Source organism: Amblyomma mixtum, chromosome 3, assembly GCF_055824585.1.
Source record: "Amblyomma mixtum isolate Tamu chromosome 3, ASM5582458v1, whole genome shotgun sequence".
Lineage (NCBI taxonomy): Eukaryota > Metazoa > Arthropoda > Arachnida > Ixodida > Ixodidae > Amblyomma > Amblyomma mixtum.
The window spans coordinates 432,133,105-432,160,722 of record NC_143014.1 but is presented as its reverse complement, the minus strand read 5'-3'; the positions used below and the strand labels follow the sequence as shown (position 1 = coordinate 432,160,722).

The window sequence follows — 27,618 nt, the reverse complement described above, 5'->3', positions numbered from 1 at the left end:
ACTAAATTTTAATGAATAAGGTGAACGCGACCCTGAATTTCGGTCCTGTCTAGTTCGGATGCAAGTGCAGAACTGAATGCAATATATTCGTAGGCGAACAGCGGTTTAAGTGCGGATACCCTTTTAAGGCGCAAGGCTTACTTGTCCCAGTGTGTGTGCGCAGGCGTGTGTGTTTGCGTTTTTGTGTGTGTGCGTGCGTGTATATGTGTGACAAGATGGTTCGACCGGTGGCAGCACCGTCCATCCCAGGGCAGCCAGGAGTGGTATCATCGCTCCCAGGGCTCTATGAACGTTAAGTGCGGAAAGACCAAGCCGTGGCGGCGGCTACGTACGGTTTCGTCACGCCGCTGCGTGCGGCGACTGCGTTCACAAAGTGAGCGGGCGGGCTTCGGCCTTGGCAGAGAGACTTCATTCAGCTTACGTGTGCCAACTTTTTTTTTTCTCCACAGGGAAGGGATCCGGGCACTAGAAATAGTGATCCAGTTCCCTACACTTACTGAGGAGCTGGAAAGGATGCTCGCCGCCAGCCAGAGAGAGACAGCGACCATGGTACGGAGAGCGCTGCGCCAGGCCCAGTCGATGCACGATTTCATGAGGCTTGCCGGGGTAGTGAAGAAGCAGGTCGAGTGCCTCCCGACCAACGACCGCCGCACCCAGCTGGTCGCCCTTAACGACTACTGCTGGGCTGCTATCAGAGGCTACCTGTTGCTGGACGACGTGTTGCGTTAGATGCAGCATTCCATTGGATTAAAAATGCCATTTTCAACGTTTTTATTGTTTTGTTTGAAAGGCCAAGCAGAAACCTGTTTCTGGCTTTTCGGGTCTCGTTATTCTGGCCCTTCCTTTGCTTCGACGCTCGAGTGAGCTGTGCCGCCCGAGCAGGACGGAGATGCTAGGGGTTACATCCATCGTCTCGGAGGAGGTGCTGAAAGCCCCTCGACGAAACCGCGCGTGGAGGGGTTTCAGGCCGTCCACTGTGGTGAGTACACTGGTTGTCCGCGGGCTCGAGGAGTGTCCGGATCTTTTTCGGAGGTCACTGGGCAACTTTCGCTGTCCCCGCCTGGGACGTGGATGGTCCTAACCTGTGTCCCGGTAAACGGGACTTGGACAGGCGCCGGACTGCGGCATGATGCGTCGCTCCTGCGCACCACATCCGCGAAGTTTCTTGGTTGTGAAGGCGACTGGATTAGATAGTGAAAATCGTCTACGTGCCGCCTTGAATGAAATGTTTTCCTTGGTTTTCAACGTTATTATATCCTTTTCCATCTTCTATGATGGACAAGACCTGGAATATGCTGGGTGTTCGCCTTCGCAGTTTGCGCAGTGCGGTGATGCTTCACAGCTCTCGGATTTATGTTCCCTTGAGGCACATTTTGCGCATGTTTGGTGGCCGCGGCAACTCTGGGAGCCATGGCCAAACCTCTGCCAATTAAAATATCGACGGTGGTTTGGAATATAGCCGTGGACGCGGATTTAGTCATATAAAAATTCGATAGATTCATGGAGTGTGCTGCTGGCAAAAGTGAGTACTAAGTGTTTGTTTGCTATTTCCTTGTCACCTTTTCTGATTTTTATTCGGTTGACATTTACGACACTTTGGTCAGTTCGTCCATCCAACATCTCTTTTTTGGTGAGCAGAAGAAAACTATGTTCAGAAATTACCCCACTGACAGTACTCAAGGATCGGTGATAGAGACTGCCGTCTCTCAAAAAGACAACTTTTGGGAGTTTTTCATGTTGCGTATTATCTTAGATTTCGAGCAGTAGAACACCCCTTGCTAGTTTGTTACCCTGTAGCCGCGGCCCAACGTATCTGTCAGACTGTTAGCAACTTTGAACGGGGATATCTTTGTGGCTGGTTGCTCCATTATTTCACCATGAATAACATGGTGTGTTGAAAATTTTTCTTTTACCGTTAGGAGCTGAGGTGTTGCACCGGTCGGAGCTGTTTTATTAGGGCGATCATTTTGTTGGGAAGAGGGAGCCATGAAATAAGTATATTGTTCGGTCATGGTGCCAGGCGCCCAACACGGAGCCCAACGAGGGACGGGACAGGAATTCGGAAGTCCTGCCCACATCAGCTCTATACCCCAACTATAACCCAATATGGAGCAACACAGTGTAACTACTCCATACAAGGTAAACACTAGCCGCCAGGAGAAAAAGAAAAACCGAGAAGAGGGGAGTGGTCAGAACGAAGATAGGAAAGGGAAAGATGAAGGGGAGGACAGGAAACGGGGACTGCCGATTTCCTCCGGTCGGATCATAACGGTGGTGCCGTCTACAGGAAGCTGGGACCAAAGTGATGTGTTGCCTCCGCCGAGCAGGCTTAAAGGTCCACACGGTTGGCGTCGGCTATAATTGCGGCTCACTAAAACCTCTACAGGCAGACACATATACGTAGACATTTTCCATATCTGAATCCCCGCAAACCATCCACAGCTTCTGCCCCTCCCTTCACACATACACTCCAACCTCCTAATTAAGCCCCTCCAAGTTGTGTTTGGCGCATGGTGGCCTGAGATGCCTATGTGCCATTAAACCCAACACAACATAAGCCCCTCCCACTTAACAAACACCCGGAGTATCACACCGCACGCAGAGCGATGTGCACACGTGCCCTCCATAAATACTACGGGCACCGAACATACACGGACTGCCCACGCATCCCCCCCGAGTCAGCAGAGGATGCTGCAATGGCCGCTACCATTGCCCACACTGAAGCCCGGTACATTCGCTCTCACTCTAAAAGCGCATTACAAAATTTTGCTAGAGGCAGGATCCACGAGACCGCCTACTCCGTCTTGCAGTTCCTTCCTGCTACACTGCCCCGCCAAGTGGAGCTGATCTGGTTGCCTGCGCACTCGGGAAACCCTGGTAACGAAGCCGCCAATGCCCACGCCCGAGGACTAATAAACCGGGCGGCGGCGGACTCGAACCTGGACGACTCGAGAGAGAACATGCATACCTTCAGCGAGCTGACGCGGGCGTATCGGGCCGAACGTCAGGTGTGGTTTAGGGAACAAGAGTTTAGGATAATCTAGATGAAATCCAGTTTTCTGTGCAGGAGAAGAATGACATAAATACCGCTTCGTGTTCCCGCCCGTACACGTCGCTGACGGAGCGGTGATTTGGCGTGGGCACAGCATTAAAAAATCTCGTCGCACGTAAGAAGCGCCACATTCTTCCATACTATTCCTTCGAGCCTTGTCCGCTCTTGCAGTCGGAGATTATCCCCTTTTCGGTGATCATCATCATCAGAAGCCTTCAAGACCTCTGTAGTAGTAAGAGAATAGGTAATCACTAATAAATTTCGCAGACTCGCATGATACAAGGTAAACCTGCAAAAACTGCCACAACTTATAGGCACCTCATAGCACGTAGCGTCACCTCCGTTTCAAATGCCGTGCATTTACTGTTCCTTTTTGAACTTGTGCAACGTGGCTCAGTGCAACAGACAACGTTATTGGCGCGTTTCACACACTGAAGCGCCGCGGTGGGGCGAAAGACGTCCCAGTCTCCGTGATGAACAGCGGCGGTGGGGAATCAGAGGCGTCTGCGGTAGTTGCATAGGACGTCAGTGAACCGTTTCTTGTGTTGTGCGCTTGTTTCGCCGAGTGATCTTTCAAGAATGCGTGTGGCTAAGAAGCCTTTTCGCAGCAACGGCAAATCTTTAACAACAAATTAGTGGAGCGCTGCAAGCTCATCCAAACTAGTGTCTGATGTTATAAATTGCACCAGTGAATGGTTAGCCTTCCTTTCAACGATCTCATCTTCAACAACATTCCCGCTATGTCGGCCGCCTACATGCAGGGCGACGTTAGATCCGCCTGCGAGAAGTTCTGCAGGATTTTTTTTGAGTAGACTCGTCCAGCTTCACTGTTTCTAATGTTTTTCACGTGGCAGAATTTTTCTGTCTCCTTTGGATCGTAGAGGTTTTTCGACGAGCGCCGGCCCTACTGTTGCTGAAGCTCTGATTTATTTATTTTTATTTATTTAAATACCCTCGTGGCCTTGCGGGCATTAGTGAGAGCAAAAACTTGGAAGTTTTTGAGGCCAAGCCTGCAAGAAGGAAAAAAATTTGGAGGACACTTAAGTTCCGCCTTTAAGGGTATGGCGTGATTGCTTAATGGTCGGGGGACTTATTAGCACACAACACATGGGCCATATGATATCAGAACTAGTAATCTCAATCGGTTATACGCTGCGGGCACATATTCCAAGTCACATGATGCCAGTATAAATGTATAATTAATATATAAATGTAATATATTAATGCATAAATATATAGTATAATTACTATATCACTAATTAGCACACCTCTACTTCCACTCCCCTCATTAGCCCATCACTAAACTACGTTCGCGGACAGAAACTTCTCACTTGTACACTTAATTACTCTAATTATGATCTCACCTAATCCATTCGACTGGATAGCACATTACAACACATACATCCACTCCACTTAGTCAACGTGGCCAGTGGGGACATGGACTGGTTCGCTACCCAAGGGTCACGGGTTCGAATGAGATTTATGAAATATTTTCTTTACTCACTTTACAAAGTTAAGTCAGTTGAGACATGCGCCGTCCTTTAATTCAAATTAAGGTCCTCTTTCTATCAATTTCATTGCAGACATTGACGCATGACGCCACTCGGAGTTTCGCTAGAATCCGGGTTTCCCGCTTAACGAGACACATATTAACGCTGTCAATTAACACAGCCATCTCGCAAATCGGACATCAGGCTCCGCTGCGAGCAGACACGTTTTTGTCGCGCAAGGTTGCGCTAGCTATGGGTGAGCGGCGGGGAAGGTTAAAGCGAGGGCGCAGATACTGAATGCTTTGTGGACAGGCCACAATTTTTTCACTATAATTTTTTTCGACAAAACTATCGATTAGCGCCCGACTCTATGCGCAACAAGATATGACTGAATGAACCAAATGCAGTGCAAAATGATTAAAGATCTCAGCTTAATTACCAAGGCTAAGAAGAAAGCGGTGAAACGAAATACGCCGTACTTGATGCCGCTTGTTATTTATTTTGATTAATTGGAGACTTACCCATTTACATGCAGTTGCGTCGCTATCACATGCTTGCAATAAGCGAACAGTCTAGCTTTACAAGGGCACCTGTCCTGTAAAACGAAACTGCGCAACTCAGCATTGCTTCTGCTGTGGTTCCTTCTGACTGCTAGCGATATATCAAATGGTTTATGCTTTATTCACCTTTATGTCCAGTTCCACTTGAATTTCATGCGGTGGTCCTTTCACGTTATTCGTGTCCAGACACAAACTGACTGCTTGCACATCTTGGTCTGAATATCGGCGGCGGCCGCAGCACATAGGGTGCCCGGCGTCCAGGACTGCTTCGCCATAGTTTAGACAGCGCTTGCGATCCCGGACGTAAGAAAACACAGACGCTATGGAAAGAATTTCCGGAGGTGCCACACCGTCAAGACACACGTGAGCTTGGCCGTGTTTGCAGCGAGTGAACACGTTGTTAGCCGCAAAACATCGCAGCTGCGCTGGCTGTGCTATGCAGCGATCATCATGCTGTCGGCCATGTTGACCGAACGGTGGCGCCCCTTATAGGCCGTGAAAAGCGCGAATAGAACACGGAGCTACTTTGAGAAAAGCAACGACAGACAACGGGAAAATAGAGGTGGCCACGGATCGAGCAAGCGGCTAAGAAAACCAAACAAAACAAACTCTAAAAGCCGGTGCACTGTAGCACAAAATCAATGAGTACCCTTATAAAAATTTCTATAGACAGTCCATAGACTGTCTATAGACTTTAGTCTATCAAGTCTATAGACTGTCTATAGACAAATCCTTTAGACTGGTCTATAGACAGTCTATAGATTTATGGCCATACACTTTTAGTAGACTTTTGTCTATAGACAGTCTATAGACAAATGTCTACTGAAAGTCTATGGGTCTATAGGAAGTCTATAGACACAGGTCTATAGACAGTCTATAGACGATCTATAGACTTATGGTCATACATTTACTATAGAGGTGTCTATAGACCGTCTATCGACACTTGTCTATAGACGGACTATAGACGACCTATAGACTTATGGCCATAGACTTCCTGTAGATTACCGTCTATAGACAGTCTACAGACAAAAGTCTACTGGTCCAGTAGACATATGTCTACAGATTGTCTATAGACATTCCATAGGTGTGTGGCCTGGCAGTCTATAGACAGTCTATAGACCTCTGTCTACTAAACTGTTAGTAGACCATTATCTATAGACTGCATATAGACTGTCTACAATCATTGAAAAAGGTCACCAGACAGAGTTCACACATGAAACAATCAATATACTTACAAATTTAGTTTATTTCCAAGCTATCCAGGCTGGGAATATGCAATACATGCACCATAAGAATGCACCACAGTTACATAAAAGTTGAAAGTAACAGTCCGGCTAGTTTCCTCAGAAGCATTCTTGTGGCCTGTTGTCTGCAGTAAATCGTCCGGGCACGTTTACCTGTACAGCACAAAGGAAAAAAATAATATAAGAGGAACTGAAAAAAAAAATTCCCATTCCATCTCTACACATGTGCTTTACAATGCAAGGCTATCCTGGCTATGCCATTCTAGAAAGGCAATCTTGATCTTTTGGTTTGGTTTTATGGGGTTCAAAAACCCAAGGCGACACAGGCTACGAGACGCTGAAGTGAAAGGCTGGGGAATAATTTCGGCCACCTGTGCAGAGTACACAGGCCTTTAGCATTTTGCCTCTATTAAAATGCGACCGCCTACGCCGGAATCGAACCTGCATCTTTCAGGTCGCCATACGAACATTATAGCCACTGAGCTATCACGCCGGCTCAATCATATCAGTAAATACACGAAAGATTATATGCGTCGTCATAAAACATTGTAACAAAGAACCCTAATCCCTGGAGCACTCTACTCTGAATCCAGTACTGATACTGATTTCTGTATGGCAATACTGTTACAGCCAATACTGACCTCTTTATGGCAATCCTTTTACTTTATTTGTAACAGAAGACTTCGAACAATTGTGCCACATATCTGCATTGACTCGCAAGGAGCTGTTAAGAATGCCACCTCCATAAAATACAGATTCAGTGCACCTCACACAGGGATCCAAAAAGGAGAATATTGCAGCATTTATTCTTATAACCGCTATAGAAGAAGCGCTTCAAAATACCCTGCGTGAAGCCTGGTACACCCGGCCAAATTTTTAACTGGCTCGGGTGTTGCATCGCTAAATGCACCTTGCAAAAAAGGTGCCTTTCGGCTACACTGCTGGCATATTCATGCTGTAATTTAACGAGTGAAATGTCATTTCGTGCTTCCTTTTTGTTCATATAATGTTTGAGTGCAGTACTTACGTGTTTAGATCAACGTTATCAGAAACATTCGTCTGCCACTACGAACAGCTGAAATAAGCGGCATACGCAGAAATGGATCTAGTCCATATGGCCTCATTATCTGGGTAAAGTACCACTCCTTTCATGGCGGACAAGTTGTTTAGCCAGATTAGTGCAAATGCGCCACCAGAACCATTGCTTCGTATTCCGCTTGTTTCGGCTCTTCGTACAGCGGGAGACGATGAATATTTCTGATAACTTTGATCTAAACATGCACGTACTCCACTCAAACATTATATTAACAAAAATAAACTATGAAATGCCATCTCACGCGTCAAATTACAACATGAATATGCCAGCAGTGTAGCCAAAAGGCACCTTTTTACAAGGTGCATTTAGCGATGCAACACCTGAGCCAGTTAAAGATTTGGCCGAGTGTACGTAAGCTGATACTCAAACGGGCACAAGCTATACAAAACCAGCAGGCAGAAGCAACCAGTTCACCACAGATTTTCGCCTATAACTTCCCTATTGAAAATACTGAACGTGGATTCTGCGTGCCTATCTTTGCGTGTTTATTGCCACGCACATTGTGACGATTGAGCGAGGTCGCAGAACGCGAGACATATTTCACACAATTTGCGCAAGCCGAGCAAGCTCGCAAATGCGACACATCTGTCACATAAAGTGCGCAAGCCGCGTAAGGCTCGTACAGCAGGAGACATCCTCGCGTGATATGCGCAAGCCGGGTGGGGCTTCCAGAATGTCCGAGAGCCAAGGGTGAGTCCCAGAATGTTCAAGAGCCTTGTCTGGCTCACAGAGCACTAGACAGTGTCAAATGGAGTTACCATCAAGATACCGATAATACCTTGCATGGCTGCAAGGCTCCTACATCACTGCTCAACACGTTACGCCAATGCCCTACCTAAAGGCCTCCTCACCTGTCTGTCACTGCCTCATTCAGCATGCATGTTGTGAGATAACAAGCTTTGCAGCAATGGTGCTTCGTGGGATGACTCTCATGTGTGTAGCATGCTTGCAAAAGGACATAGATAAGGTCACCTTAACTGGCTTTATTAATGCCACATCCCTCATGACGGGTGCCACACAGTGGCTAAACAATTTCTTCAGCTTCTCCAAGTCCAGCAGGTTGGCGTCTTGATCCAGGTTCTCACTATGCAGCACCTGCAAAAAGGTAGCAGTATATGCAAAAAAATTCAGTTAATTTGTTTTCTCGAAATTCCAGAAAAGGGCACAAGTAGTTCTTCCATTAATGAACTAATGATGATTTCGAAAAGTATCAGGTTTGAAATACAGACATTGGAAAACCCGACTCAAGCACGCAGGCTGCTCAGCATCAAACCTGCACAAAATCTAATAACCGTGTCACACAGGCATTTTGAAGGCTTTCAAATGGCCATCAACTCAGTGGCACTTGAATGCAGCTAAATGGGCATTTCCAATAGCCACAGAGTCCCTAGAACAGTGTGGACATCTATCAAGATTTTGAAGGCTTTTCAGTGGTAGAAATTTGCACTCAGACATGGAGCACTCGCAACTTACACTAAGGAATAAAATCAAAGCAATTTAATCGCTGAAAGAATACTCAACATGAAATGTACAACTTATTTCACTGAAAAAAAAAGGAGGCTGGCCACAAAACACTGCAGCAAGCGTATTATCACTGTTGCCAATAGCACAAAAACAATGAATACCACCTTTTCAAAACTGCGTGAGTGCTACAACAGCTTCCCAGCAAAATTATCAACTGTGACAGTGGCTCCACAGCAGTTTGGTGCGAGATGATGAAATATCTCTACGGCGATCAAGTATTCTGTGTAGCAGCGGCATAACTCCCGAGTTGAAGTGCAAATCTCAAAGCTCAATCTCCCACCTTAACTGTTATCTTTAAATACATATTTAAATTCATTGCAGCATGCTGCAGAAGTATGTGGTCAGATCATTCGAGAGGATACCTGCAAGCTATCTCAGGAGACGAAAGATCTGATGAAGAAACGCCAAAGCATCAGGACGTCTAACTTCAGAGATAGAATAGGACTAGGAGAGCTATCGAAGTTAATTATAAGTGCAAGGTAGCCAACATAAGAAAGTTTAACATGGAGAAAACCTAGCATGCTCTAAAGCATGGAGGTAGCCTAAAATCAGTGAAGAGAAAACTAATCACTGGTAAAAACCAGATGTATGCGCTGAAAGACAAAGAGGGCAATGTCATAAGCAATATGGATAAGATAGTTAAAGTAGCCGAAGAGTTCTACACAAATCTCTACAGTAGTGAATGTAATCAGAAGGTTACAGAGAGAGGCAGTAGAGCACAGCAATGGGACACCAGCCAGTAACGAGGGAGGAAGTAAAGAAAGCCTCAGGAGCAATGCAAAGGGGTAAAGCAGCTGGTGAGGATCAGGTAACAGCAGATTTGTTGAAGGATGGAGGAGAGATTATGCTAGAGAAACTAGCCACCCTGCATACGCTTGCCTCGTGACCACGAGCGTATCAGGAGCTTGAAAGAATGCGAACATTATTTTAATTCATAAGAAAGAAGATGTCAAGGACTTGAAGATGTACAGACCGATCAGCTTACTATCCATTGTCTACAAGGTATTTACTAAGGTAATCACTAATAGACTCAGGACAACCTTCGAATTCAATCAATCAAATGATCAGGCAGGCTTTCATAAAGGATACTCAACAAGAGACCACATTCATGCAATCAATCAGGTGATAGAGAAATGGGCAGAATACAACCAACCCCAATATATAGCCTTCATTGACTACCAGACAGCAATTGACTCGGTGGAACCACAGCTGTCATGCAGGCATTGTGGAATCAGGGTGTAGAAGAGTGTTATGTGAAAATATTGGAAGATATTTATAACGACTGCACAGCTACCATAGTTCTCCATAAGGTCAGCAATAAAATTCCAATAAGGCAAGGTGTCAGGCAGGGAGACACGATTTCACCAATGCTATTCACTGCCTGTTTACAGGAGGTATTCTGGGGCCTGAAATGGGAACAGTTGGGGAGAAGAGTTACTGGAGAATACCTAAGTAATTTGAGATTCCCTGATGGCATTGCCTGGCTAAGCCACTCAGGATATGAACTGCAAAGCATGATGAATGAGTTAGACAGGCAGAGCAGAATTGTGGGGCTAGAAATGAACACGCAGAAAACCAAAGTAATGCTCAACAGCCTAGCAAGGGAACAGCAGTTCACAATTGGTAGCGAGGTGCTAGAAGTAGTAAGAGGATATGTATACTTAGTGCAGGTAGTGACCGCTGATCCGGATCATGAGAGGGAAATAACTAGAAGAATAAGAACGGGGTGGAGCGCATATGGCAGGTTCTCTCAGATCGTGAAAGCCAGTTGCCAATATCCCCCAAGAGAAAAGTCTAACACAGCTGTATCTTACTGGTACTCACCTATGGGGCAGAAATGTGGAGGCTAACAATGAGGGTTCAGCTTATTTCAAGGACAACGCAGCGAGCTATGGAAAGAAAAATGATAGGTGTAACGTTAAGAGATCGGAAGCGGGCGGAGTGGGTGAGGGAAAAAACGCGGGTTAATGAAATCCTATTTGAAATCAAAAGGAAGAAATGGGCTCGGGCAGGGAATGTAAGGCGAAGGCAAGACAACCGCTGGTCCTTGAGGGTAACAGAGTGGATTCCATGAGAAGGTAAATGTAGCAGGGGGCGGCAGAAAATTAGGTGGGCGGATGAGATTAAGAAGTTTGCGGGGATACGGTGGCCACAATTGGCAGAGGACAGGGTTAATTGGAGAGACATGGGAGAGGTTTTGCCCTGCAGTGCGTGTAGTCAGGCTGCTGCTGCTGCTGCTGATGATGATGATGATGACAGCCTGAGCACACCTACAAAGTAAAACTGTGAACTCGACCCAGCAGCACTTTACTGTGTTGAAAGAGAACAGGTACAATTGAATTACTGCATTACCTTGTTATCATTAAAAAGTACAGGGCTCTAAGGACTTCCTAATTTACATCGAAACGAATGGTTTACAGTGAACTTTCACGGATTACACTAACAGGCACTGAAAATCCAACACAGCTGCCCAAGAGAATATTAGGCAGCCGCGCTAGCCTTCTTTAGCGCTATGCTACCTGATACCAGATTAAGATTCGAGAGCAATTTACTCATACTCTAGCACTGGGATACGTTATGCCCCAGACTGATGCAGCTGTCTTACTAAAGGCAGAGAAGCTTTCAGTGTGGGTCATGTGTGCTGTGGCGTGAACACATGCACAGGATCGCCTGCTACCATTCAAGTCCTCTGTGTACACAAATGCAGGTGCAATAGAAAACCCACATCACAAATTTGGCTAGTCTGGTCGGCCAAGCATGGGCCAGCTGATAGCACGAAGCAGCAGGTGCGACACATACCATCATCATCAGCCTGACTAGGCCCACTGCAGGGCAAAGGACTCACCCATGTCTCCACATTAACCCTGTCCTTTGCTAGGTGTGGCCACCATATCCCCGTACACTTCTTAACCTCATCCGCCCATCTAAGTTTCTGCCGCCCCCTGCTATGCTTGCATTCTTTTGGAATCCACTCCATTACCCTTAAGGACCAGCGGTTATGTTGTCTTCCCATTACAAGCCCCGCCCAGGCCCATTTCTTCCTCTTAATTTCAAGTAGCATGTCATTAACCCGCGTTTGTTCCCTCACCCACTCCGCCCCCTTTTGGTCTCGTAATGTTAGACTTATCATTTTTCTTTCCATAGCACACTTTGCTGTCCTTATTGTTTGGCACGTGTTTTTTTCTTTGTAATAAGGCATAAAGTATTATACATGAATTACCACATGGCATCCTCCTATGACCGCTAAATAATTTATAATCAAATTTCTTTCTCCTGCTGTATTTGTTTCGGTTTCGACAGCTGAATGATGGCTGTGACGTCAAAGCGAGGTTATTGGTCACGTGAGGCATGAAAAACTGCAATACAATTGGTACTTCTGGCTCTTAAGGAATGCTGGTGTCAGCGCTGTAGCGAATTAAAATGATGAAGCAGCGATTATAAGTGCAGTTTTACCACGCCTCACGTGACCTATAACCTCTCTTTGATGTCATAGCCATAGTCAAATTGTTCACCGAAACAGGATGGCAGAAAAAGTTGATTATAAATTATTCAGCGGTCTCACGCGAATACCAGATGGTGATTCATGCATAGTAGTGTCTTCCGCAGCATTATAGAGAAGAAAACATGCCACCAAGATTAGGTGTCTATACTCTTTTAAGCTGAACTCTTTTAATTAGCCTCCACATTTCTGTCCCAAAAGTGAGAAACATGCAGGCTAAAGAAAAGATTTCAGCTTAAGTACCAAAGTGGCTCTAATCACACGATGAAGCGGAAAAACTCTCGACACTTGAACAGAGAACAAATAGGAATACCAACAAAATTTTAGATTCTTGTAAGGCTATCAAGCATTTCTGAATATTGTAAACTGCACTTTCACACATACAGTACGCATGTATGCCAAGCTCACATTCAGTAGCCCTGTTTTCCGGCTGTAATTATCACGGTCTGAGCTCAGTTACAGATTTAAAACCAGCCAAAAGATGCAACACAGGAAAAGAGAAGAAAACAGGTTGGACTATCAATTGAATTTTTTGTGAAGGAAAAGAAGGCTCGCATGAAGATGCGCCACACATGACCCACACCAGCGAAAGGCAGGACAACAAATAACTGTCACTGATATACAAGCACGTCATCTAAAAGAGAAAATTCTTTCCGTTGAAGATTGACTAATGGCTTCGCTACTCATACAGCCATTGCCTTGGAGATATGCATCAAATACCTTACAGATTTGTTTACCACTTCTATACACCACTCAAGTGTCACAGAAATCAGGCGTACACACTGATGGGTCATCTTATGATTTACACTCACGACATTGGCACTGTAGTGCCAGATTAGAAGCTGCCTTCCCCCTAACGAGTTAGTGCTCACTCAGGAACACATTAAAGACACCTGCACATATCCCTGAAGTAGTTTCTTGCACAAGCTAGCGGAATGTGATAAACCACTTCCTGCAAGTCCTGAACCTAGTTTTATGGGATACCATACTGCTATCCCGGGTTTTAACAGCAGCGCAAAGGCCATCAACACAATGATTGGCGCAAAAATTACATTTAAAAATTTTCCCGACACTTTGATTTGAACTCATGAAGTCTACACAAAGGACTCCATGATAACCGTTCTGAGGTGAATGGCAGTTCAGCCTAGCCTCTGGAATCTGTGCCAAAAAAAACGGAGTCAGCGCATCGCAATTTATTTCCGATATCAGCCAGTGCTGATGACAATTGTATATTTTGCTTTCTCTGGCTTATAAAGCTCCACTTTCAGAAAAAGTGTCGTCTTTGTGGTTAGGATGCGGAACTTCATCATCACAGGTCAACTTCAGCTTGCCATCAGTGTCCTTTTAATGCCTCAAAGTTGAACAATAGCTCCATTCATAGAGGAGGGCTGTGCATAAATTTCGACCACCAAAGATTCTTTAACATGCACTGACATTGCATAACACACGAGCAAATATGCATTTCGCCTTGTCGAAACGAAGCCACCACAATTCAATCCCACGTCTTTGGGCTCAGTAGCCGAACACCAATGCAGTAGGCCACAGCAGCAGGTGAAAAACAAAAGAGAGCCCTTAATAGGCAACCTAACTTGCAAAAATCAACATAACGAGGGGTCACACAAGTAGCAGTGGACTAGGAAAATAAAAGCTACTTGTGTCGGAAGATGTCTTCAGTGCTTACCTCAAAAGCCTGCTTGCTTGCTGGGCATCCTAGCACCAAGTGAAAGGCTGGCACAGCTATACTGGAGAGCTTGGAAGAGGCATTGCTGGTAAAGCTATGTGGAGCTTGCTGCAAGGTAAAAAGACACATTTAACAGCAGCACAGTGCAAAAAATGGACTAGAATCAAGCATGTAAGGCAAAATGCAAGGCACAAAAAGGAGCCGGTCGCAGAATGGAACACGACTGTTTAACCACATTTCGAAGTGGGCCAGGCAACAAGAAATTCATAACCACGGCAGTCATTCACAAGCTAGCCTCAGACGAGACATCACTTGCATATCGATATCCAGCATCGTTTCTACAATACATGCCACCATTCAAAAGAACAGACCACAGCAGAACGATATTTTCAGTAGAAGGCTGGTTTGCTTCAAATTCTGCATGCGTCCCTCAATTTGAAATCTGGCATGATTAGCACTGATTTCACATTCTCACAGGTATGATGAATTAATAGTGCCAATTGCAGAAAAACCACACTTTTTCCTTTAACATCAAATAAGGTATTGGAGAGGTACCTCAGCATATTTAAGTCAAAGTCAGATTTATTTGCGCCATTGGTTATAATCATGAAACAATTAAGTTTATTCTTCGTACATATTAAAGGCTCAATTACCCTTAAATTCCACTGCAACTTCGGGATTTAGGCCAAATGGAGCTAGGGCACCTGTGTGCATTTTGCAGTTGTTTGTACCATTTCAGCTCCGAGCCAAAGTATGAAAAAGCGAATGCCAAAATAGAGGCGAAAAACTTCAGAGCAATTTGTTTTTATCTCACCGTTCTGCTATTCAAGGCTCGACTACACTGGCTCGGCTATAAGTACGAACGCAGCTGGATCATACGGAGCTTCGTACCTTAAATACACAATTTATAAAAGTACAAGTGAAATACAAGTGAAAGAGGAGGAAGCTCAATCCTAAGGCATACAGCTGAATCGCAGTCTACGTAGTTATACTGCTCGAGCGCTGTTACTTCAATTACAGCGTAACATGCGGCGAGAATGCAAAGCCCGGGCCGAAGATCTATTCGCGGGCACATATTCCATTCTCGGCGAGAGATGAATGGCAGTACGGCGGCAGTACGGCGCCGATATCGTGCACCCCGCGATCGGATCAGCTGTGCATATTTGCATGGCATACTGACCATGACCGTGTGACCACTGACACTACACGCGCATTCATGCCCGTGTGCCGCCAGCAAACAACCTTTCAGCGCTGCGTGCTGCCGCGATAGGCACTGCGTCTTCGCGTCTCTGTACTAGCTGTGTTGACGTGGCCAGTTGTGCGCAAAGGCTTTGAAATAATGAACAGGTTCGAAGAAAATTAACTTACCCCCAAGATGCGAGATGTCACCCGGGTAGTGGTCTCCCACCAGCTGCTCCGCCATGGAGGAAATGAGCCCCGCCGTCAGCATAGCGTTTCCAGTGAAGGCGCGCAAAGGACGACGCGCTATCCGTCGAGCCCGCTGACGCACGCTATAAACACAGGTTTAGCGAATTTCACTGCTGTCGGCACATCACATATCGGAAGAGTGACAAATGCTCATTCCAGCGATGGTTCACGCCCTCGGCACCACAAAGGAGGACCACGACCGACCACGACAAACGTAGCAACGCTGTCCGCCATGCTGTCCCTTCCCAGACGCTGCGTTCGTTGGCTAGCGCTTCGGCCAGTTCCGGCTTCCTTCGGCCCGTTTAGAAAGGCATCGCCTCCAGGCATTCCTCCAGGTCGTCTCTTTCGGGCTCTATGCTTTTGGGCAGTGCGATAGCAAAGGATTAAAACCAAATGAAACTTTCGTTACAAAAATAATTAAGTTCTTGTGCACATATTAGCATTAAAAACTTGAGAAATTTGTGACGCGTGGACGCATGAATATGCGTGTCGGTACATGCGTGCGTGCGTGCGTGCGTGCGTGAGTGGGCATGGTCTAGCGCGTCAAATCCAAAGCCTATCCGACATGCTGCATGGTTTCTGAGATCACCGCCGTGAGCTTCGCTTGTTTTCTCGTGCTGCTGCTGGGCGGTCTTGTGCGCCGCTGTTACTGTGCTGGAATCGCAAAAGAAGAAGGATTACCGGTGTGTGCTGCCGGTGGGCGCGCTCTCATCCAAGAGTAGTAGCAGCTCCCAATTAAGCGATCCGTCGGGGCATATGTGTTATGGTTGTCTGGTCGACAACGATAATGAGGTCAGCAGTGCGGTGCCGTCGTTTGATGAGTCGAACCTTTCGGCCTATTGCTCTGCTAACTTCGTTGCAAAAATGCCTGGCTCATAAGCAGCGACAGTGGCCATTGTTTCTGTGGTGTGTTTCGATTACAAGACGGCGCCCTTCTACAGTGTGGCTTCCTTGGAAACTTAGTCGGCGGTGTGCCTGCAACGCCTGTCGCTGTCAGCTCAAACTGACCGCCTGCGAGCGCTGCCTTCTTTTGCGATGTGAACGGTGACGGGACACTTACTGCCTGTGGCCGGAGCTTATAGCAAAAGCGAAGAGTGTTTTCTGTGAAGGTTTGACGAAGTGCGTGTGTCAGTCTGGACCCTTAGCAAGTCATACGAGATGCAACATGCAAAAGTGGTCCACCAGTCGCTTCAGCAGAAAGGAGTGCGGATGTTTTTTACGTTACTTCAATCTAGAACTGCCCATGCAAATATTTCAACTCGTCTCTTGCCTAAACAGCATAGTAAAGAAGCTAAAGCAACAAAACTGCTGTTTCCATGCTGTATATTGATTCCGCACTCGTGCTAGAGGTGGGAAATATGTAGCAGTTATTGGCGGAGTTACAGCCTATGAAGCACGTGCAGCTTCATGTAACTGCAGGTTAGGATATGCGCCTTACTTGGTATTGACTTTGTGACCAGACATAGCCATTTGTCAACTAAAAGAAATTTTTTTGCTATAGGATTCTGCAGCATTATGTATGCTTCTGGACACTGAATACCGGGTGCGTCACCTCTCTTGAAAGCACTCAGATTTGTGTACTTATCAGTACGTTTGAGATGAGAAAATTTTATCAGCTTCTTTTCTTTATTTTATAATTAGCTACACAGCATGTTGCAAAAAAATGTTTTAAGGAAAAGTATTTCAGTTTAGAGTAGAACAGTTCAACAAAGTTGTTTTGGGCATTCTGGTAACTTCAAGATGGTATTTGATGGTTGCATACAGACGCGCAAGTCAAACCTCAAAGGGCATCAAACTTAACAGTACCGCTGAGCTTATCCTTTCGTGCTTTTTATGTGTGTGTAGATCACGTGGGGAAGTTCAGTATTGGATGTTGGATTTCATAGTTCTGCTACAACTTTTATCTTCCTTTCTACACATGAAACATGACTGAACTTGATTACATTCCCCAAGCAAATACCTGACGCCTTACAAGCGTTCCTTACTGTGCACAGTTGTCCCAGTGCATTATATCCACTCATGTGCAGCACACTGTTGTGTTGCTCTTGGTCTCCAAATGTGACTCTCAGCAATATGATGGAATCCTAGTCCATCCAGATGGTCTTTGTGGTAGTGCAAATCTCAAAACAGATTGAAGAAGAATGAAGAGTGTGATACTTCGTCATGCATCATGCAATGCTGGTGCTAATCAGGCAACATGTGTGGTATATATACTTCGCACATTTGAGATTCATTGGATTTGTTCTGGAGCCATACTGGGAATTAATTAATCGATCTGTGATTTGTCACTGAAATTGAGAGAGGGCACTAATTTCTGAACTTTTGACACCAACTGTGAATTCAAAACTGTCTTTTCATGTAGGCTTACATGGCTTTTTTACGTGTATGTAAATTTATGCTAATGACTTTGGAAATTGCTTTGGAAATGGTTTTAGAAATTGCCTCGTAACATTCCTGTTACAGCTCACAATTCGCTTTCTGCACGTCATGTTTGATTGAACCTGATTATATCCCCAAGCTTGTTTGTTGCACCTAACAGACACTGTTGCCCTTTCAGAGTTATTCCATTGATTGACTCCTTTCGAGTGCAAGCAACAAATGGTTGTGTTGCTTCCGATTTCGAAATATGGCTGTCTGCATGACGGGCGACAACATAAATGCTCTGGATGGCTTTCATCATGCATCTATAAGATATCTGTAACTTTCAGAATTGGTTAAAGGAAGAACTGAAGGATGCTGTAAGAGTCGTTAGAAGCTTGTTTTTTACATTATTTTATAATGAACTTGCAATGTTGACAAGTTCTTGCTCAGTGTGCATGTTGTCATGTACAGGTCCCTGCAGTTTCGAAGGGAACCATTTTGCACTAAAAGATAATTTTTTGGTTATTTGTTTGCTGAAGTTGAAAATGATTAATGGGTACTTACGCCAAGACGAAAATTATAAAACAGCAAAACGTGAGCTTATTGCTCATTATTGAGAAGTAATCAATAACTGAATGCTCGAACTTTGTTTGCTTTCACCCTAAATGGGCCTTTACAGTCTCGACAAGTTGCTACTAAGCAAGCAAACGCACACATGGCCACACGCAGCCTCACTGAGCTTGCTCAGTGTGCACATAAGCACGCACAGCTTCGGCAAGCCCCCTCTCAGCACGCAGATGTCCACGCACAGAGAGTTGTCCACGAGAGTCCACGATTTTTTACACACAAAGAGTGTGCGTGTACGTCTTTCAGCTCACAGTACGCGATCATGTACACACAGGACGCACAGAATGCGTACAGGTAACGCACAATTTCTGCCCATTCGTGTGCAAAATGAACGTGATCGTACAAAAATCACTGTTCTCGTGCAAACTCACGCAGAGTTTTTTCAATAGGGTTGAAGCACAAAGACGGAACAGCATACTCATACATCTGCGCGCGCTCTTAGAAACAAGCGGGTTGCAGCGCTTCCATGCCGCGCTCATTATTCAGAATACTAATACAGCACATAGAGGCTGCAGCTGCGCCGTTTCAAAAGCAGTCGTGAGGTTGAGACAGCAAATTACTGTCACGATAAAATACCGTCTGAAATTTACTTAGTTTTTCCTTCAAGTGCAGCCCCAACAGCGCAGTAAAGAGGTGTGTTTATTGCATGGAGGTAGCCTAACCCAACGCTGCTAGAAAAATCAGCGAAAGCATTGAACGTGCTCAAAGTAGGAAGTATTTCAATGAAACAATTACAGTCGCAGCTATAATAACACGAGAGCTTAATTTAATTTTAGGCGCAAATAATCGGCGAGTCACATCGCCGCTTTCATAACGTAGAAGTCTTAAATCAAAAACACATGCTTTGCCTCTAGCGCAAATGGTATTCGAGAAATCTGTGCACGTGTGAGCGGGATCCATGAACGAACCACTCGGAACGAAATGTAAGCCACCTCTTGTCGAGCCGACCTTTACCCAGCTTTCAAAATGAAGTGCCCGCAAGCCAACGGCGGCGGCCAACGGCTCTGATGACAGACACGGACGAATCCATACGTGTGCAACGAAGGGGAGATGGGATGGAGCTCGTGGGTTCTTCGCGGTGTTTGAGCACGCCGGCCATTCGCGCCGGCAACGAATTTTATTCACCCATCACACTACAAGGATTCCTCCAGCGCCGCTTGAGTACAACTTTGACAAACGTCTCGCGCTTCAGTCTATAGCGTTACAAGACAACTTTGCTGAAACGTCGGCGTCCACGACGCGCACCGAGCGAGCGTCCATACGTAGCAAGCAATGCACACCTCCAAAAGAACAGCACTCCATGGTCCAGACAGGCGATAACACAAAGATAAGGAAATAAATGTAATCCACCACTGAACGAGACTGTATGTAAGTACGTTTTCGGAAGTGCAAAGTAAATAGAGCTCACACGGCGCTAACACACAGTTCCATTTCGGCCGTCATTCACAGGCTAAACGACATTTCTGGCCGCGCATCTACCTTGAAACACGAAAAATCTAGTAGACAGCTCGCGAGGAGCGGCTTATCATCAAGGGCATCGCACAGACTGCCTTTCCGCGCGTTAGTAAAGACAGCGGCACAGAGATAAGCGGCATTAGTCGAGAGCCCGATGGCTTCCGCCTTAGAAACGAAGATAGGACGTTTGTAACTGCGCACATAATCTGTTCTGCACACACAGCTCTGCTTAGAGTGGTTTAGGAGACCAAATGAATAAAATATAAACGTGTAGACTTACCGTAAGGGGACGATGAAGCTGGATTTTGAAGAAAACGTAATCCGCGAAAAACACGCCACCGCCATTGATGCAGCCACGCACAGGGTTGTTTGCAGCCCGAAAGATTTTCCGCCGTCTCGCGGTAAAATGGGTAAAACGTGAAACAGAAACCCATTTCACGGTCGTATCTTTATCGCTCGCACTCTTCCCGTGTGCAGCTTGATCTGATATCCAAGACCACAGAAGGCAATGGGTTTATAAGCTTAAATTCTTCGCTTACCCCCTAAAAAGTTTATTGTTTTCGTGAAAACACAACCGAAATCTAACTTCTTGTCGATATACGCGCCGCATCTCCCACCGAATAGTATGTGGTACAATTCTCAAATAATAATTATAAGGTTACATAGCATAACGTCTTTTTTGCGTGTGTTCGTGTTTAGAAAACTGATATGCGCCACATCAGCGTGTCATCGGCTCCGAAGCAACAGGTGCAAGGGTAGGAACGAAAAAATACTGGCTTTGTGAGTGTTGCGTCGCAGCACTTATTCACGTGAATAGAAACTGCAAAGGTAGAAATGGCAGATGTTAATCGCAGAAAGGACCAGGCTCTTTGAGATTAATCTAAGATGTTTCTAAGGCATGGGCGCTTCCTTGAATTCTCACACCCGTATTTCCCCCTTTATTTTCAGGACGTTATAAAGAGAAATGTAGATCCGTTGATAAAATGTTTCTGATTTCAGCACGTTGGACAGTAACGATTGAAAGATGGAATGGAATTTTGTCGAGCGATTCCTTTAAGGGACAGCGTATTCGTTCGATGTAGTACAGTTTGCGGGCGCCCTTACTTCAAGAACGGCTGCTTTTCCTCGGCTTACTTGTTAGCATTAAATATTTAATTGTATTGACAATATACGTCACGGTATAACGAAAAGGAGCTTGTCAAGGCTCCTGACAACAATATACAGGAGGGTGTTGTGATGGCCTTACGCAATACATTTTAATTTCCGTAATAGCGAAGGAGGTGGGGGAATCCCGACATAGTTGCGGTCACTAGATGCAGGTCCCCTCAACATACAGTGCAAATTGACATTGTTCTGGACTTAGTCGAAGGTCAGTGTATCGAACATTGTTAGATAAAATTACGATTGTTATAGACTGGTCTGTAGGCAGTAGACTATCTATAGTGTACAGTCTATAGACGAAAGCAAATTGAGGTAGTTGTAGACTGTAGTCTGTAGAGAGTCTATAGACCGGCTATAGACGAAAGGAAATTGAAGCAGCTATAGACCGTAGTCTATAGAGAGTCTATAGACCGTCTATAGACGAAATGAAATTGAAGCAGCTACAGACCGTAGTCTATAGAGAGTCTATAGACCGTCTATAGACGAAAGTAAATTGTGACAGCTATAGACCTTAGTCTATAGACCGTCTATAGACGAAAGGAAATTGAAGCAGTTATAGACTTAAGTCTATAGACAGTCTATAGACGAAAGGAAATTGAGGCAGCTATAGACCTTAGTCTATAGCGAGTCTATAGACCGGCTATAGACGAAAGGAAATTGAAGCAGTTATAGACTTTAGTCTATAGACAGTCTATAGACAAAAGGAAATTGAGGCAGCTATAGACCCTAGGCTATAGCGAGTCTATAGACCGTCTATAGACAAAAGGAAATAGAGGTAGTTATAGACTTCAGTCTATAGAGAGTCTATAGACCGTCTATAGACAAAATGAAATTGAGTCAGCTATAGACTTTAGTCTATAAAGTGTCTATAGACAGTCTATAGCCGAAAGGAAATTGAGGCAGCTATAGACCTTAGTCTATAGAGAGTCTATAGAGAGTCTATAGACGAAAGGAAATTCAGGCAGCTATAGACCTTAGTCTATAGAGGGTCTATAGACAGTCTATAGACGAAAGGAAATTGAGGCGGCTATAGACCTTAGTCTATAGAGGGTCTATAGACAGTCTATAGACGAAAGGAAATTGAGGCGGCTATAGACCTTAGTCTATAGAGAGTCTATAGACCGTCTATAGACAAAAGGAAATTGAAGCAGCTATAGACTTTAGTCCATAGATTTTCTATAGACTGTCTATAGACAAAAGGAAAAGTCTATAGGATGGCTATAGAGTCTATAAAAAGTCTATAGAAAGTCTATAGACCATTTTTATAAGGGTAATTCGCATTCAAACTGGGAATATGGAACGAATACAGTAAAAAAAAAAAGCAGTGCATGTACCCACACTCTAAGCAGAAAGGAGTCCAGATGTCCTTCAGCGCACTTCCTTTTTTGAAAAGGGAGTGCGCTAAAGGACAGCCTACTCCATTTTTACTCCCGTATAAGCGAAATCGTGTTTAGAGTGCAGAGTGTAAGGCCCGTAGGCAGGCCAAGTATCCTCCGTCTGGCCACGTATCTGCAGCCATATCACCTGCTTTTAAATAGTCATCGCGACTGGTATCCTACCGAATAGCAAACTCGTTAACAAGGGGAATGAAATAAATCATCAATTCATCAGCCAAGGAAGCCCTTTTCGCTCATGAACTCCAACACGCGCAAACAGCATGCCAGCAAAACACCGCTAAGCTCAAAGGAAAGTCATCACAGTGAGAGAGGGAGACGGCAGTTCAGACTTGGCCACTGAACAGTGGATCGCATCATAGCAGACACCTGCACCGCGATATATGAAAGCTTTAAAGGGGCCCAGAAACACAATCTTAGTTGACTGTTTTGCCTGTTGATCGCATACAGTGAGTTACGATGGTGCTATTAGCGTCGCTAAAACAGCGTATGTTCCGTTTTTAATATTTTAATGTCCTCTCAAAAAGAAGTCCATGGCTCTGATGGTGTCCCCACAGAGTGGCGGGTGTCAGCAGCGGATATGGCATCATCTGGCGCGAGCTGGATGATTGTACAAACAGTAAATATACTGCAAATTGTGTGAACATTTTGTCACCTGTCTGCGTTTTATATTAGATGAACAAAAACAACTTATTTGTCCTAGATAAATGCCCTACAAAGCAAGTCAAATAAAAATACGCCACCAGGGGCTCCGGCATATGGAAATGACGCTGCCAGTCTCAGCAAGAACGAGTTGGAGAGAGTAGGCAACCATGGAGTTCAAACTTCCGCGACGTGCTTTGGCAGGCTGTTTTGATTGGTTGCGCCAGGTGCTGTCATTGGGAGAGCGAAATATGAGTGGGAAGCCCCGCCAAAATCGAGTTGAGGGCACCGTTTTGTTTGCTTGTATTTTGAAATTTCTTCACTGAATAACTCCCGTTCCTGTGCATCGATTCCTGGAATTCTTTTTAAGTCAGCATCTGTGTGACATAAAGAATCCACCTGAAGTATAGCCGGTATCCCCCCAAGCAGTGTTCTGCAGCCCCTTTAAGGGGATTGCCAAAGGGCGCCGGAAACAACAAAAAAAGATTGGCAAAACAATATAGCGGCATTTAATGAAGATTGGCAATATGCAAATTGTGCCATTGCAATGGACGGAAAACTTGTCTGCATACCGAACCGACAAAATCAGGCTCAATTTATTTTAGCTACAAAAAATCATACAGTATTGTTCTATTTGGTATTGTGTACTCAAAGTACCGATTTATCTGCATCGAGGTCGGTGCGCCAGGATCCCAGGGCGATGGAGGTGTCGGGCAAACGAGAGCGTTGCAGCGTGCCCTGACGGAGAACAGAGCCAACCTGCCAGAGGCAGTTATTGTGGGAGGACCGGCAGAGTTGCTTCTGCCGCCTGTGTTCGTGGCGCATGACGCGTGCCCTATCGGCAGAAACCTAATGAAGCCATACGGAGGAACCACCCTGTCGGATGAGCAGAGGATATTTAGTCACAGGTAAACTTAGTATTCTCGTAGTTAACGGCTTCATGACAGTGTGTTTTGGGCAGTTTCACCTATTCGGCTGACACACATATTTATTTTCCTAAATGCACATACAACGATGAGTTCTTGTACAGCTTAAGATTGATTAAAGGAATACCCCGAAAGTGAAAAGCTTTTCAAGCATATTAAGTACTGTTGGTGTCCGTTTTGCTAGTAAACAACTGAGGAAAATAATTAGTGCGCAAGAGAAGTGCTGTTCCACGCGTCCAGCCCACTGATGCATCACTTAGTTACGCATTTGAATTTTTCGTATAAACACTCCTTTTTCTTGTAGGCTGTCAAGAGCCCGGCGCGTTGTCGGATGTGCATTCGGGATCTTGGCGAATCGTGTTCGTTGTCTGCAAACCGTCATCAGCGCGAAGCCGGAGAGAGTCGCTGCCATGGCTAATGCGGTGTGTGGGACGCACATTTTTGTGTCTAAAGATGGACAAGGTGCTGCCGAAGGAGGTGGCGAAGCGCGGGAGGGTCCATTTTTTTCGGGATACCGCCATACGGTGCTGCATATGGTGCTGCTGTTCGTGACAAAATATTCGCGTACTTCAAAGGCAAAGGTGCTGTGCCATGGCAGCGAGAGTCTGCGCATGTTGGCACAGTGTATATGCCCAGAGCTAAGCAAAAAGAAGTGAAACATAGGACTGTATTGTACAGCTGTGCGTAGACAACATGTACTACCTGCCCAGACCATTCGCGCTGCCCATGCAGACCCCATAAAACAATATCAGGAAGTCGAAGTGTGGTTATTCCGTGGTGAAATGCATCTCTAGTACATCCAATAACTCTTTCTGGCAGCGAGAAAGCTTAACACCATCCAAATTCCTCAGCATCGCTGCGACAGTTTTGCCAAGTGCGCAGCGGCATCGTTGCCCTCTGCTGGCCGCATCGCGCCCGCAATGGTCGCGAGCGCGTTCTTTCGCTCCTCCCACATCTCCGCTCTTTTTCTTGGTTTCAACTTTTTGGCCGAGAGTTGTTGAAGTGCGCTAAGCCGAATGGAGTGCAGTTTGCCGGCAGTGACAGCTTCAACATCAGGGCTCTCCTCATTCAAGATGCCACCTATTGATGCGACGGTGCCCTCTGCAAGCTGTAATGCGAATGTAGAATTTGCATGACTATACAACCAGACAGAAAAAATGGAATTCTTGTTGTGCAATCTGCAATCATGTGGGACGTACAGGTAAATTACTTATAAACGTTTTTAAATGTTGAAACAGTGCGCGGTGATGCCACTGTTGCTTTCAAGCTAATTTTGCACCTTTCCATTCTGTTCACTGCAAAATTTCTCGCTGGCTTGCTTGTTTCTACTTCGCGCTGCCAGTGGGGCACAGCGAAAAATAACACTCGCCGCCCCCTCCGCAGGCGCGGTCAATTGGCAGCACCAAAATGAAAAAAAAAAAAAAAAAGCAGCGCGGCGAGTGATGCAGTACTGACAGGTTGAAAGGGTAGGGCACCATTGTAGTCTGCGCAGCAGAGTGTAAACGAGTTTTCTTGGGAAAAAAAAATTTTTTTTTTCGTTCAAGTTGAATTTAGCATTCGTACTCTAATAGAATTACCCCTGCTACTTGTCAGTGCCCCTTTACTAGTTGCGCATTACTGGTGCTGCCTTCGGCGAACTACTACTTCCAGGCTACCTCTCAGAAAAATAATTCGTTTAAAGTGACGGGGAGGGGAGGGAGTCTTGCCTTTATCCGCGTAATTGCAGTCTGACAGTGCCAAGAAAAACAGGGTGTAAAAGAAACCAGCACTGCACCCATATTTTGTTGTCGTTTTTTTCATCGAACGCTTTTCTAAAATATACGTTCAGCGAACTTATCTGGGTTTCTAGCTGGCAAAGACGGCGAACGAGGAGGTTTGTGACAGCGCTACTAGAAATGGTGCATTATTTCTGTCGTAATGTAAACCTTGGTTTTTTAGTAGGAAATCGGCGGTTACATTCATGTAAGATCGTTCAGATATGAATGAAAGGAAGACGCCCATGCATTTACTCGCATATTCTTACCCAGTCATATTTCGCATGTATGCTTCTCCTCCCTCTGTCTTTTTCTCCACGCCACTGGTTCACACGTGCGCCCCGTCGGCGTGTATGACTCACACGCAGTCCATTTCCGAGGAAGCGGATGGCACCTGCAGCGGGCAGCGCGATGACCACGTGCGTTGGCTTCCAACCAGCCTTCTGTGCAAGAGAGGAATGACACACCGTTTTTTGTGGCACTCCATACGGGTCATTGGAAGAGCGGTGGGCGGAGAGGGCACCGCCACTGGGCACCGCAAGAAACCGCCACCTCCGCAAGTACCTCTCTTCAGAGCCCTGCCCGCTCTTTGACTGGGACATTTTTTGTTTTTCTTTGCGGTATGTGCGGCGCTTTTTCGTAAACTGGGTCTTCAAGGCCTCTCTTATAACAAAATAATAAATCATTTATAAGAGGCACTCCCCGTTTCACCTCGTGCCACTGTGTATTTCGCTTGAACTTTTTCATATTGAGCAGCACGCCTCAACAGTCAAGCCAAGGATTTTTAAAAAAAAAATAAACAGGGTGCTAGTTTGAGAAAAGCAACGACAGGCAACGTAAACACAGAAGCCAGCTACGAGAGGTAGGCACGCAGGTGATTAAAATGAAGCGGCTAATAAAACAAAAAAAACAAACCAGATTATAAATGAGTGGCACAAAACATTAGCGAAGAATCCAGTTGTTTTATGCCGCAAACACAGTGAAATAAAAAGCGTACGTGACAACAGTGAATGGCATGTAGCCAGGCCATGTATCCTCCATTATTATCCTCCATTCTGTCCCGTATTTGAGCCCACTGCACCTGCTTCTTTTGTGTGTTCAAATAATCATACCGGCCTATTCCACAGAGTTGAGAACTCTTTAAGAAGATAAATAAAATAAACTGTCGTTTCAGCCGGCCACGACGTCATGGTAGCGAACGCACTGCAATTTATCAAAACAGCGCGTCACTCAGCGAAATGCGCAAGCCGACCGAAAACTGGCAAGAGGCGGCGGTTGCCAGAGGTAGCGCGCGGATCTTCGCGAGCCACCGCTAATGGACAACTTGCAAAATTGCGGGAAGGCTGACTTAGAGGAAGACGTTTTGCAACCAAAAACCCTCGTTCACAGACACGTTTTCGCTTCCTGCAATACTGCATGAAGGGTTTAGCGCGAGAGGAGATGAGTCAGCAGCCCTGCACTGTGTCCTTCTTCGAAAACGAGCGCGGGGCTGCCCCCAAATCTGCGTGAACCTGAAGCCCCGCCGGACATTGCCAGGTTTCGAGGTAGAGTGTAAAGGAAAGAGCTGCAAAGGTTACAATGATGCATTCCCTTGACAAGTACCTGTCTCGACCCGCTCCTGTCGTTCGTGCCTGGGCTCTATTGAGATAAGGGGACGTCTTTCCTCTTCCTTTTCGAAGAAGAATGCGAGATTGCCGTCTGTGTACGAGGGCCGAAAGCGCGCC

At 45.6% G+C, this 27,618-nt stretch overlaps 2 long non-coding RNA genes across 2 annotated transcripts; both read right to left on the bottom strand.

Moving 5' to 3' along the window:
- Positions 1–6,328: 6,328 nt before the first annotated feature.
- Positions 6,329–20,386, bottom strand: LOC149358113 (uncharacterized). Its single transcript, XR_016291924.1, has 2 exons — positions 20,298–20,386; positions 6,329–6,499 (listed from the first exon to the last, which is right to left on the bottom strand). It is a non-coding gene; the product is annotated as an uncharacterized LOC149358113 (long non-coding RNA).
- Positions 8,411–16,635, bottom strand: LOC149358114 (uncharacterized). The gene is made up of 3 exons (XR_016291923.1): positions 15,515–16,635; positions 14,147–14,254; positions 8,411–8,537 (listed from the first exon to the last, which is right to left on the bottom strand). It is a non-coding gene; the product is annotated as an uncharacterized LOC149358114 (long non-coding RNA).
- Positions 20,387–27,618: the final 7,232 nt, after the last annotated feature.